The following is a 12,029-nucleotide window of genomic DNA, read 5'->3' as shown; positions in this document are numbered from 1 at the left end:
GTAGCAGGCCAGGGTTACAGATGAATTAGAAAGCATCGCATTCACCAGAGCATCTTAGCCTTTTGGGTTTTTTTTAAAAAAAAGAGTATGGGGGCTGTTGACCTAATTGGAGAATTTGACCAAAGCTGTGGACTCTTTAGGAAAATGCACATGTACACAGTTTCACGAATGAGCCCAGATTTCCCATCATTGACTTCAAGCAGTGGTTGTTAATGTTCCCTGTGCATCACAGCCCCTTGGGGTGCTTGTTAAAAGTGCCCGTCCCTAGGTCCACCCCGGGGTTCCAGTCCAGCAGGTGTGCCAGGGGCCCGCAGTTTGGGAAGCTCCTTCAAGTGGAGGGGAAAGACGGGGGCCTCAGGTGGGTGCCCGACTGTGCCCCTGGGCGGGGCTGCGCCGTGCAGCCCTGGTGCCAGCCCTCCTGGGGGTCAGCAAGCCTAGCTGGCACGAGCTTTGTCCCGTTCTTTCTCTCCCACCCCTCCTCCCTTCTCCGTAGGAGAAGGACTGGCAGGAGCCCAAGCCAAACACTCAAGACTCATTAGTGGGGAAAACGGAGCCCGGGCTCTCCTGGGAGGGAGAGGAGACGGGGTGGGGGTGGGGGGCTGCTTCCGGACAAGGCAGAGCCAGGTCGGGTGGGTGGGGGCGTCCCACACTCTCCCCCTGTCTGAGGACTGGTGTGGGCTCTTTGCTGGGAGAGGTGGGCAACCTGCGTGAGCTCTGACCTGACTGTGAAGGCAAGGCGTCTGACAGCAGCTGGGAGAGTGTGTTATTCTTAGTCACACAACCGTTTCTCAGGCTGGGCCTCTGGTTCTTGGGAGTGGCCTCAGAGGGGCAGGTCTTGGTCTTTGGAACCTGGATTTGGATTTTGGAAACAGCGAAAAGTCACTTGGATGCCCGTATTGGGGAATACTTGGACAGTCAAACGAACTGATCAATTTTGGTCAAAGGTGGCTCCAAACGCAATTTCTAAAGAGTTGAGTGAGCTCTGGAAGAGTCTGGAATAAGTGTACAGCCTTTGAGGGCAGCACTTTAAAGGCAACAAGACAATGGGTTTATAAAGGAGTCAAACTCTCCTACGTGTTAGAAAGCTGAGCTGTCCCTTCCCGGGGTTTTTGTTGATAACACTCGGAGAATCTGGTCCCAATCCTGTTACAATTGGAAATATCTCAACACCATCTCTCCCTGACTCCTTGCTTCTGAGGCCCTCACCAAGAGCCCGTCCACGTGTGAACTGGATACTAGATAGTGGAGGAAGCCTTTGGGAACTGAACAGGTGTGAACTCCAGGGGGCAGTCCCGCAATCCCTGCCACCCAGAGCTGGACTTGGTGCTCGGGACGTGAGAACCAGCTGGCCATTGCCCACGGTCCCCTTGGTACTTGGGTGGTAGTGGAGGGTGTCGTGGGGACTCTTCCTCCCACTGTTGCTGCCCACTGTCAGCACTTCCTTCCTCCAGCATCCTGCCCCCCAAACGTGGTCCAGCCATCTGCCATGGGTACAGCCCACCTCGGAGAGGATTGGAGACAGGCAGTTCTCTAGGTGGAGGAGTGAGCAGCTCAGAGTTTGTCTTCTGCTTCTGACCCTCAGGGACCCTCTCCTAGCCTCAGCTTTAAAATAGAGGATCTGCTCTGTGAAACTGAGGTCTAAATGGTGGCGGATGAATGTATCTGGGGCAGAGCAAGTGGTCCTGGCTGGTTTTGTCCTCTCCCTCTTTCTTTTGTTTATATGGTGGGAACAGAGGACCTTTTTTGGTTCTCTTGACTCTCCAGAGCAGGCTGACACTTGGCCTGGAAACTGGTGGGCAGGATTTTCTTGGGGGCTAATTTCCCGCTGGGGCCTCTCTGAGCCAGAGTGCAGGCTCACCTGGGACAAGCCTTTGGCCACTGCAGCAGCTGCCCTGACTCCCCCGCCCCTCCCTTACCAGAGAGCACCCATCACAGACAGGAAACATGCTGGCAGGCTTCAGAGGACACCACTCTACCCCGGGGAGGGTGCCAGGCCCTCGTGGCTGGGGCCTCCTGGGTGCAGAATGATAAAGTGGGTTATAATCGCTGCCCAAGGAACGACTCTAACTGCACTTTTATTTATATAGCACTCTGTCTCTAAAGGGCCAAACCCCCATTCATTTGGTTTTTTTTTTAACCAAAGTTTATTGAATTTTTTTCTGATGACAAAAGCAAAACATATTCACCGTAGACTACTTAGAAAATGCAGAGAAGTACAATTAAGAAAAGAAATTGCCTGTAGCTTCACCACCCAGGTAAACTGTTTTTTAAAAGATGATTCTTTATTTTGGAATAGGTTGAGATTTATAGAAAAATTATAAAAATAGTAGAGAGTTGCCCTGAGCCCACACCCAGTTTTCTGCAATGTTAGTGTCTCACATTAACATGGTATACTGGTCACACAAATGAAATAGTGCTGATACATTATTATGAATTAAAGTCTGTACTTTATTCATATCCTGTAGTTTTTACCTAAGATCCCTTTTCTGTTCGAGGATCTCACCCAGGATCCTGCGATGTGAGGTAGTTGTCCTGTCTCTTTAGACTCCATTTGGCTGTGACAGTTTCTCAGACTTAACCTTATTGTGGATGACCTTGACAGTATGGAGGAGTACTGGCCTGGTGTTTTGTAGAATGTCCTTTAATTTGAGTTTGTCTGATGTTTTCCTGCTGATTAGCCAGTGGTTATACATTTTTGGGAGGTGGAAGTAAAGCACCAATCTTGTATCGTAGGTACGTGCTATCAACTTGACTTATCACTGTTAATTTTAACCTTGATCGGCCGGCCAAGGCAGTGTTTGTCAGATTTCTCCACCGTGCAGTTACACTTTCCCCTCTTTCCATACAGTACTCTTTGGAAGGAAGTGCTAACTCTGGCATCTTCATATATCTGCTTCCACTCTCAACCCCTTACTCCCAAAATGAAAGCAAAATATCCAGTGGGTACTTGTTAATTCCCGCCCCTTACTGATCTTACGGGAGCTGGGATCTGGGCTCTAGACTTGACAGTTTTCTTAGTTTCCGGAGCTCTTAGCAAGTGGATGCATATTACCACTTAGAATGAGTCTGTGCCTTGGTTTCATCAATTAAAATGAAAATTTTGAGCACTTCCTCTGTGCCAGGTGTTGCACTGAGTGTTTTCCACGCCTTCTTAATCCACATGTGACCCAGTGGGGGAGATGCTGCCGCTCTCTTTGTGTTATGGTCAGAAAACTATGGTTTGAACTAAGTTGTCCAGAGTCACACCCAGCTTGCAAGTGGCAGGGCTGGAACTGAAACCTTGGTCTGTGACCCCAGAGCTCGGCCCTAAACCATGCTTAACTGGACTGGTGAAGAGCAGTCATAGGGAAGGGGAGTTTAGAGTAGGAGTTCAGGGGTTTGAATCACACTTCTTCCATTGTCTAGCTGTGTGGCCTTGGGTAAGTCACTCTCTGGCTCAGTTTTCTTACCTGTTCAGTGGGAGAGTAACATCACCTTTGTCATGGGACTGTTGTGAGGATTAAACTACTGAAACAATGCTTGGCTCAGGGTAGGAAATCAGTAAGGGTTGTTATTGTCTTTACTATGCAGTTTTTTCATTTTCACATCCACCCAATCATTCGTCCATCCATCCATGAAAAGCACTGCTTGCCCTGGGCCTCTGTTTCCCCATCTGCAATGCCTGTGGAACCAGAGCAGGAGTGTTTAACCCTTTTTGTGCCATTAGACCATTTAGGTGGGCTAGTGAAGTTAAAGGACATAGGATGACAAAGGAAACTAATTATATCAAAATACAGTTATCAAAAACAAATTTGTGATATAGTCATATATGTTTATTATTTAGTTTTAATTTTTCATTTATTTTTATTTATTTATTTTGGTTGGTTTGTTTTCTTTTCATGTGTTCTCACATTTATTTATTAATGCATTAAACATGATCTGGTGGTAGGGCCAGTCACTGCTGCAATTTTGATGGAGTCTTATTAACATTGTTTTGAGAATTCTGCCATGATGGTAATGAGCTATGAAAATACTTGTCATTATTCTTTGTGACGAAGTCTTAGGTCCGTCTGGTTCTGCAGTGGTTTTATGCCTGTGTTCGTAACAGAAAGAAACGCTCAATTTTGGTTAGCATTACTGAACACTTGGTGATCATATTCCCCCTCAATCTCAGGTCACAGATGGCTGAATTCTTAACATAGACCCCAGATTAAAAAGGGAGTTGATGGATGCCTGGGGTCCCTTCCAGCTCTGACAACGTGTGATTAGAGTCTGATCCTGAGAGAGGAGCCCTGTGTTCTCAGGGGATCAATCCCAGGACAGACCCACAGGGCCTTTCGAGCCTCGGCCTGGTTTTCCCGGATTGCTCTGTTCTAGATGTTTCAGAGAAACCGGCTGGCAGCTCCCCACGGAGACTTTGCCCTCACTAATCAATGGCTGCTACTGCACATCTATTGACCGGGCCTTTTGTTTTCGAGAAGCAACCTGCCTTTCTCTTGTTAACCCCTGCCGGCCCGGTCCCAAACAGGATGCCTTCTGTGCTCCGGGCTCAGCATCAGGGCAAGACAGACATGGGGAAGGGTAACATTTCTGGATGAAGGGGACCCACCAAAGAGCAGTGCTGGGTCCTCTCATCTAAATGTTCTGCTCATTCACTCTGTTGGCAGCAAAGGAGCCAGACTTCAAACCCCAGGTCTGTCTGACCTTCAAACGCTGTGCTCTCTCTGGGTATCTATCTCTGCTTCACCACACAGGTGAGTCTGGGCTCTTTTCCAGCCCAAGATACACACATAAACTCCCGCCTTCCCATCCCATTACACACACACACACACACACACATGCACACACACGCACTCTTCCTCAGATTCACAGACAGGCTGGGGCTGCTTTCACCCAGCATGAGAAGGAGCCATTGACTCCAGCTTTGCGTGCTGGGAAGATGGGAAAAGCCTCCCTTCCCCCAAGTCTGCTCATTTTCAGCCCCTGGGGGCCAACATTGTCATCACCAGCAGCCCATACCTTTGGGCTAAACAGTGCCCTCCCTGGGGCTTTCATTTTAGAATATATAATCTCTAAGCAGTGCTAATTCTCCCGACATTGAAGTCTTAGTGTTTCTGCAGGGAGCAGGGCAGAGGCACGGACGGGGAAGCTAAGGGGTCCAAGGGCCCGAGACCCTGCTCGGGTTATGCTGCGGCACTCAGCAAACACCTCCATTCCATCCAGGCCAACAGACATTTCATCAAGCCATCTGTTACTCATGCTGGGGTTGTGGAGATGAGTCAGGTACAGCCCCTGTCTCAGGGTCAAAGTCTGGCAAGGCAGACAACTACAGGAGATAAACCAAACTATGGAGTCACAGAGATAATAATGGTGACATATGGACAGTGCAAGACAGGGCAGAGCAATTTGCTGACTCAAGGAAGCTTGAGGGAAACTGACCAGTCAGCAAAGCCCGGAAGGTAGAACTTGTCCGGTGGTGGGGGGAAGAGGGAAGGAACAGTACCCCGGTGGGTGAGGGGTCGGCCTGGGCAAAGGCAGTGTGAAAATGTGTGGCACTGGTGATGACAGTTGTCTTAGTCTGCTCCAGCTGTCTTAACATGCCACAGGCTGGCAGCTTAAAGAACAGAAATGTGTTTTCTCACTGCTCTGGAAGCCGGAAGTCCAAGATGCCGGCAAGACGGTCTCCTCTGAGGCCTCTCTCCTTGCCGTGTAGACGGCCGCCTTCTCCCTGTGTCTCCACACGGTCTTCCCTCTGTGTGTATCTGTGCCCGCATCTCTTCTTTATAAAGACACCAGCCCTATTGGATGAGGGCCCATCCACATGACCTCATTTTAGCTTAAGTACCTCTTTCAAGACCTTGTCTCCAAGCACAGTCACGTTCTGAGGTATTGCAGGACTTCAGCATGTGAGGCTGTCAGGACAGGAACGGGGGAAATGGGGCTGGTGGGGGTGAGGCTGGACAGAGCCGGCTCAGGAAAGGCCTGACTGTCAGGGTCAAGCTTCACATTTTAGGACTTAAAGTGTTGGCACCTGCTCCGTAGTTGGAACGCAAAAGCATCTCATCTTCCTGTTCCCAACACTCTGGAAATCCTGGGAGGGGTGAGACCTCTTAGACCTACAGCCCTCAGGGCTGGCCCTCGGGGCCACGCCCCAAGGAGGGCCCAGCATCGGCTCTCTGCCCGGGAAGGTGGGAGCCCCGCCCAGCTGGGTGGGTCCCAGAAACTCAAGCAGGAAACTTTCCTGCTTTGGGGAACCTACCAACTGGTTGGGCATGGTTGTAACGACCTAAGGCGAGTGTGATGGGCAGCCAGGGCGCAGCCGCAGGGAGAGGAGGAGGGGCGGGGTTCTGCGCTTAGAGCTTTCACCGTTCCTGGGGGAGGGGGGTGGGCGTGCAGGGGCGAAGGCTGCGGGGCCTGGACTGGCGGTCTGGGAGGTCTGAGGTCCCACGCTGTGCACGTTCCAGCCCCTCCATCTCTCTCTCCCTGCTTCCACCTCCATAAAACGAAGGCCTGGCCCTTCTGGCTCCAAACCGAGAACTGTGAAACTGAGAAGGAAATGGGAGCAGCAGGGCCAGTTGAGGTGGGTGGGACGGGCCCCGCCTCCGGGGAGAGCCTCCCCGCCCTATCCACCAGCCAGGGTGGGAGGCCCGGGAGTCAGCTTTCCGAGGGGAAATGAAGCTGGCTGGGGCAGGGATGGAAGGTTGGGTACTCCCGCTGGAGTAATTAAAGGAAAAAAAAAAGATCCTTTATTGACCTAGTGTGTCCAGTTCATGAATTTTAAGCGTAGGGCTCGGTCGGTTTTTATGTGTGAATACATTTGTGCAACCACCACTCAGATCAAGACACAGAGCATTCAGAGCCCAGAAGTCTCCCTCCTTAATACCCCTCGCACCCCACACTCAGGTAACCACTATTCTGACCATAGAGTAGTTTTGTCTGCCCTTGAAAGCCACGTAAGTGGAATCACAGAGGAGGCACTCTTGTGTCTGGCTTCTTTTGTCCATTGTTACTACACTAGGAGAGGCTCCCGCTGGATTCTGCTTAAAACAGGGCAGATGCTGCACAGATCGATAGTCATTTCTACATATGCCCTTGAGTTTGCCTCCTCCCTGAAACATGGCTCCCAAATTCCTTGCCCTTCCTCCTGCCAGGATGTCCCTGCTCTTGAATCAGGGTGGGCTTGTGACTGCTTTGACCAAGGGTCGTCTCTGCGGCCTCTGGGTGGGGACACTGCTGGGGGAGCAGGACTTTGGCACCCTGGCTCTTGGAATTCTTTTCTGAGGGTGCAGCTCTGCGTCACGCTCTTTACCTACGTTAGGAAATCGTCATCCTTCTGTGTGGATGGAGTACAGAGCGGCACTTCAAGTAATAGATTTGGCTCTGTCACTTATGAGCTGTGTGACAATGGAGAAGTTGTCTGACCTCTCTGAGCCTCAGTCCCCAGTTTTGTAAAAAGGGCATAATAATAAAGAATCCTGGCTTTGCCCAGGGCTGCAGCCAAGAGTGAAAGAGGTAATAGTGCACGGACAGCCTGTGCTGGGTGCACAGTAAGCCTTTCATAAATGTTAGCCAAACAAAACAAAATGGAAGGGGGGAGGGGTGCTTATGTGATAGGCATTATTATTGAATTTTTTCATAGATGAAGAAAAGTCCTGAGGTCATGGGGCTAATAGGCGGAAGAGACGTGGTGCCAGTTTGGGTCTGTCTGTTGCCAAAGCTCATGCGCCTTCCGCTCTGTCTCTTTGTCTTCAGAGCAGGTGCCTGTAGGTCTGGAACCCACACATGACCTTGCAGAGCCTCACGCCCCACCCAGGGTCACGGCCATGTCTAAGGCTGGTAGAGCTGGGTTGCTCTCCCGGAGGCACGGTGGCAGCCAACTGCAGTGTGTCCGCCAGCTCCGGTGAGCCTGGCCACGCTGGGTCGTAGCCCCTGCAGGGCTCTCTGGGTCCAGAAGGCTGCCCCGCAGTACGACTGCCCTGCCTTCCAGACGGCTCTGTTTTGTTTCTGCGTTTTTTTATTTTTTTGTTTTTTTTTTAACCTCCATGATCTAGACTGAATGCAGGGGCTTGAGAACTGCTCTTGCTCAGACAGGTGCTCAGGCAGGAAGAATCAGATTTATATTATTTTTTAAACAGCTTTATTGCAATATAATTCATGGATCATACAAATAACCCATTTATAGTGTACAATTCAGTGGCATTGAGGATATTCAGAGACGTGTGCAACCATCACCCCCAATCAACTTTACTACTTTTTTTGTCACCTCATAAAGACACAGTTGCACCACTTAGCCATCATCTTCTCCCCTCCCCTGACCCCCAGCCCTCAGCAACCACTCATCTACTTTCTGCTTCTATAGCTGTGCCTGTTTTAGTCATTTCACATAAACAGAATCATACATGTGATCTTTTGTGATGGGTTTCTTTCGCTTAGTGTGTTTTCAAGGCTCATCCATGTTGCAGCAGGTAACTTTCATTTTTTTAAATTATTCATTTATTTTTGTTTGTGTTTTGTTTTGGGGGGAGGTAATTAGGTTTATTTATTTATTTAATAGAGATTCTGGGAATTGAACCCAGGATAAGCACGCACTCTACCACTGAGCTATACCCCCCCACACCTTTCCTTCTTATTGCCAAATAATATTCCTTATGTGGCTCTACTCCATTTTATTTGATAGGCTTGGATTGTTTCCACCCTTCGGTTGTCCTAAAGAATGCTTTTATGGACATTTGTGTACATGCTTCTGTGAGGACACACGTTTTCACTTCTGTTGGGTACATACCCAGGAGTGGAGTTGCTGGGTCTTATGGCAACTCTGTGTTAAACCTTTTGGGGGAGTTGCCTGACTGTCTTCCAAGCAGTCACACCATTTTACATTCGCACCAGCAGTGTGTGAAGTTTCCGATTTCTCCACATCCTCGCTGATATCTGGCTTTTTGATTCTAGCCATCCTCACCGGTGTGAGGTGGGCGTATCTTTGTGGCTTGCATTTCCCTGATGGCTAGCCATGTTGATCCACTCTTTTATTTGGATTCAGTCTTTGGTGCATCTTTTTTGGAGAAATGTCTATTCAGACCATTTCCTGATTGGTCTTTTTGTTATTGAGTCATAAGTGTTCTTTATATATTCTCCATTTGAGTCCTTTATCCTCATTTAATATAGTTTTTTAATTTTTAATTTTTGGGGGAGGGGAGGTAATTAGGTTAATTAATTTATTTTTATTATTTATTTATTTGATGGAGGTGCTGGGGATTGAACCCATGATCTCTTGCTTAATAAGCATGAGCTCTACCACTGAGCTATACCCTCCTCCGCCCCTGGTTTAATTTTGAGAATCTTTAGGAAAGGCTGTTTCATAACTTCCCTGATCCTGTGTTTACTAGCTGGAGAATCGCATCAGGAACAAGACATTGCCTCATTCCTGAGGCAGAGCTGACACCTCTTGGATGCAACATACATTCCTGGTGCTGGTGAAGACAGACGGGAACCTTCTGGTTTTCCTTTCCCCTCATTTCTCTTTTCTTGAGCTTTGCGTCAGTCAGTGGGTCTCAAGTGGCGTAGGGCGGAGGCACAGATCAGAAGCACCTGTGGGATCCTTTCACCCCTCACAAGCCTCCCCCTTTCCCCAGAGTCAGATGGGCTTCCCCCTTCTCCCTCCACCCCAAACCCCCCTGCTTTTTTTTTTTTTTTTTTTTGAGAACCACTGTCCTAAAAGGGATGATTTGAGAGTAACCCTGGTATGGCATGAAAAGGCCCCTGGGTGGCAGCAAAACTGAGATGGAGACCCAGGGATCGGCAGCAATGGCCAGTGCTGATCCTCAGACAAGGAGAACAGGATGGAGGTTCCTCAAAAAATTAAAAATAGAACTACTACATGGTTCAGCAACCCCACTTCTGGGTATATAGCCAAAGGAATTGAAATTAGGCTCTCGAAGAGATATCTGCACTCTCATGTCCCCTGCAGCCTCATTCATAATGTCCTACACACAGAAGCAACTTAAATGTCCATCGATGGATGAATGGATAAAGAAAATGTGGTATACACAGACAATGGAATATTATTCAGCTGTAAAGAAGAAGCAATTCCTGCTGTTTGCAACGACACGGGTGAAACTGGAGGACATTATGCTAAGTGAGATAAGCCAGTCACAGAAGGATAGTACTACATGGTATCATTTATATAAAGGATCTAAAATGGCCAGACTCATAGAAGCAGAGAGTAGAATGGTGGTTGCCAGGAGCTGGTGGGGAGGGAGAAACGGGAGGTGTTAACCAAGAGGTACAAAGTTTAGGTTATATGAGATTAATAAGCATTAGGGAGCCACCGCATGGCATGGTGCCTATAGTTAATAATACTGTATCGTGTACTTAAACATTTGCTAAGAGGGTAGCTCTTGTGTTGAGGGTTCTTTAAAAAAAAATTTTTTTTTGGTGGGGGAGGTAATTAGGTTTATTTACTTTTTTTTTAAAATGACAGGACTGGGGATTGAACCCAGGACCTCGTGCATGCTAAGCACACACTCTACCACTGAGCTATACCCTCCCCCCTGTTAAGTGTTCTTATCACACACACACACACACACTAATGAGGACAGGAGGAAACTTTTGGAGGTGAGGGATATATTTATGGCAATAGCACAGATGATGGTGATGGTTTCATGGGTACATACCTCCAATCTCCTCAGGTTGTATGTGTTGAATATGTACAGCACTTTGTGCGCCAATCATACCTCAGTAAATTGGTTTAAACAAAAACAAAAACAAAGACAAAAGAAAGAACATTCCCTTCTTGCAGGCAGCTGCCTTTAAAGCTGGTTAGGGGTCAGATTTTTTCTCTGGCTGGAGCCAAGAATGTAACATAGTGAGGTAGCATCGTGCCCTGGGGAGGAAGGAAGGGATGGGGCATCGTTCTGTCTTCAAGAAGGATCTCGCCAGCATCATCCGATGTTCATTAAGTGCTCACGTTGAGCCAGGCACTGTGCTAAGCATTTTACATTCCTTATCTCATTCAGTGCCCACCATAACCTTGTGGGAGAGACACAGTTCATTCTTGTTTTCCAAATGAGGGAAGTGAGCCCAGATGGATGAACTTTGCCAAGCCGCACCCAGCTCGCAGGTGGCAGGGCTGGGATTCAACCCCAGGCTGTCTGCCTTCAACACCTGCACCTTAAACCCCTCCTTCTCAAATACCCAGAGCACCCAAGCTCTTGAATCCAAATCCTGCTGGTGTTTATTTCCACGTTGTCAATTTCCATAGACATTTGCATGGGAGGCAGCTGAGCTGTAGCAGACAGAATCTCTGAGCCTGGATTCACAAAACTGGCACTGAGAGGGACTCTAGCAAGCTCAGGTTTTGTGTGATTTTGGTCCATTACCTCATCCTTTTCTAGATTTCCTTACCGTACAATGGAGATTACATACCCACGTCATAGGGTTATTGTGATGGTCAAATGAGATTATGGCTGCGAGAAGGATTTGTAAACGCTAACGTTTGAAAAATCAGGAATTGTTATTCTTATGACATTGTTCTCTTAATTCAGGTCAGATCCTGTAATTAGCAGCCCCAAACCTAGATAACAAGAATTCCGTGTCTTAGCCAAGAAGTTCAGCGTTGGCTCACTTTTCTGAGCAATATTCAAGACAATAGAAATGGGGCACCGCCCAAGCCTTCGAGCTTGGAGCTTGTGGTCCTTGGTTAATCCTTGAATCCTACCCATCGCTCCACACTTCCCAACCACCAGCCCGCACCTTGGTCCTTTTGCCTTCATCCCCTACTCCCATCTGCACAGGTTGGCTGAGCTGGCTTGGTCTTTACCTTTTGCTTGCCCCTTGGCAAGAGTGGTGTGGTTCTTCATGGCAGAGACAGGATGTGCTCACCAAATGTCCACACTCTCATTGGTTGGGGCCAGTGAAATGTAAGCAGAAAGGACATGTGCTCCTTCCAGGCTGAAGCAGTTAACAGCCAATGTTCCCCTTCCATCTCTTTTTCCTCTTCGTTGGAGTCTATCTATAAGAAATACCACTGAGATGTGGGGACTAATAAATTTGTT

General features: G+C 48.4%; 1 non-coding gene across 1 annotated transcript; it reads right to left on the bottom strand.

Moving 5' to 3' along the window:
• Window positions 1-9,216: 9,216 nt before the first annotated feature.
• On the bottom strand, window positions 9,217-9,289 carry TRNAN-AUU (transfer RNA asparagine (anticodon AUU)). The gene has a single exon. It is a non-coding gene; the product is annotated as a tRNA-Asn (tRNA).
• Window positions 9,290-12,029: the final 2,740 nt, after the last annotated feature.

This window comes from Vicugna pacos, chromosome 10 (assembly GCF_048564905.1).
Source record: "Vicugna pacos chromosome 10, VicPac4, whole genome shotgun sequence".
NCBI classification, from domain to species: Eukaryota; Metazoa; Chordata; class Mammalia; order Artiodactyla; family Camelidae; genus Vicugna; species Vicugna pacos.
Note: the sequence above shows the minus strand (reverse complement) of the source record. Positions and strands in the feature narration are given on the sequence as shown.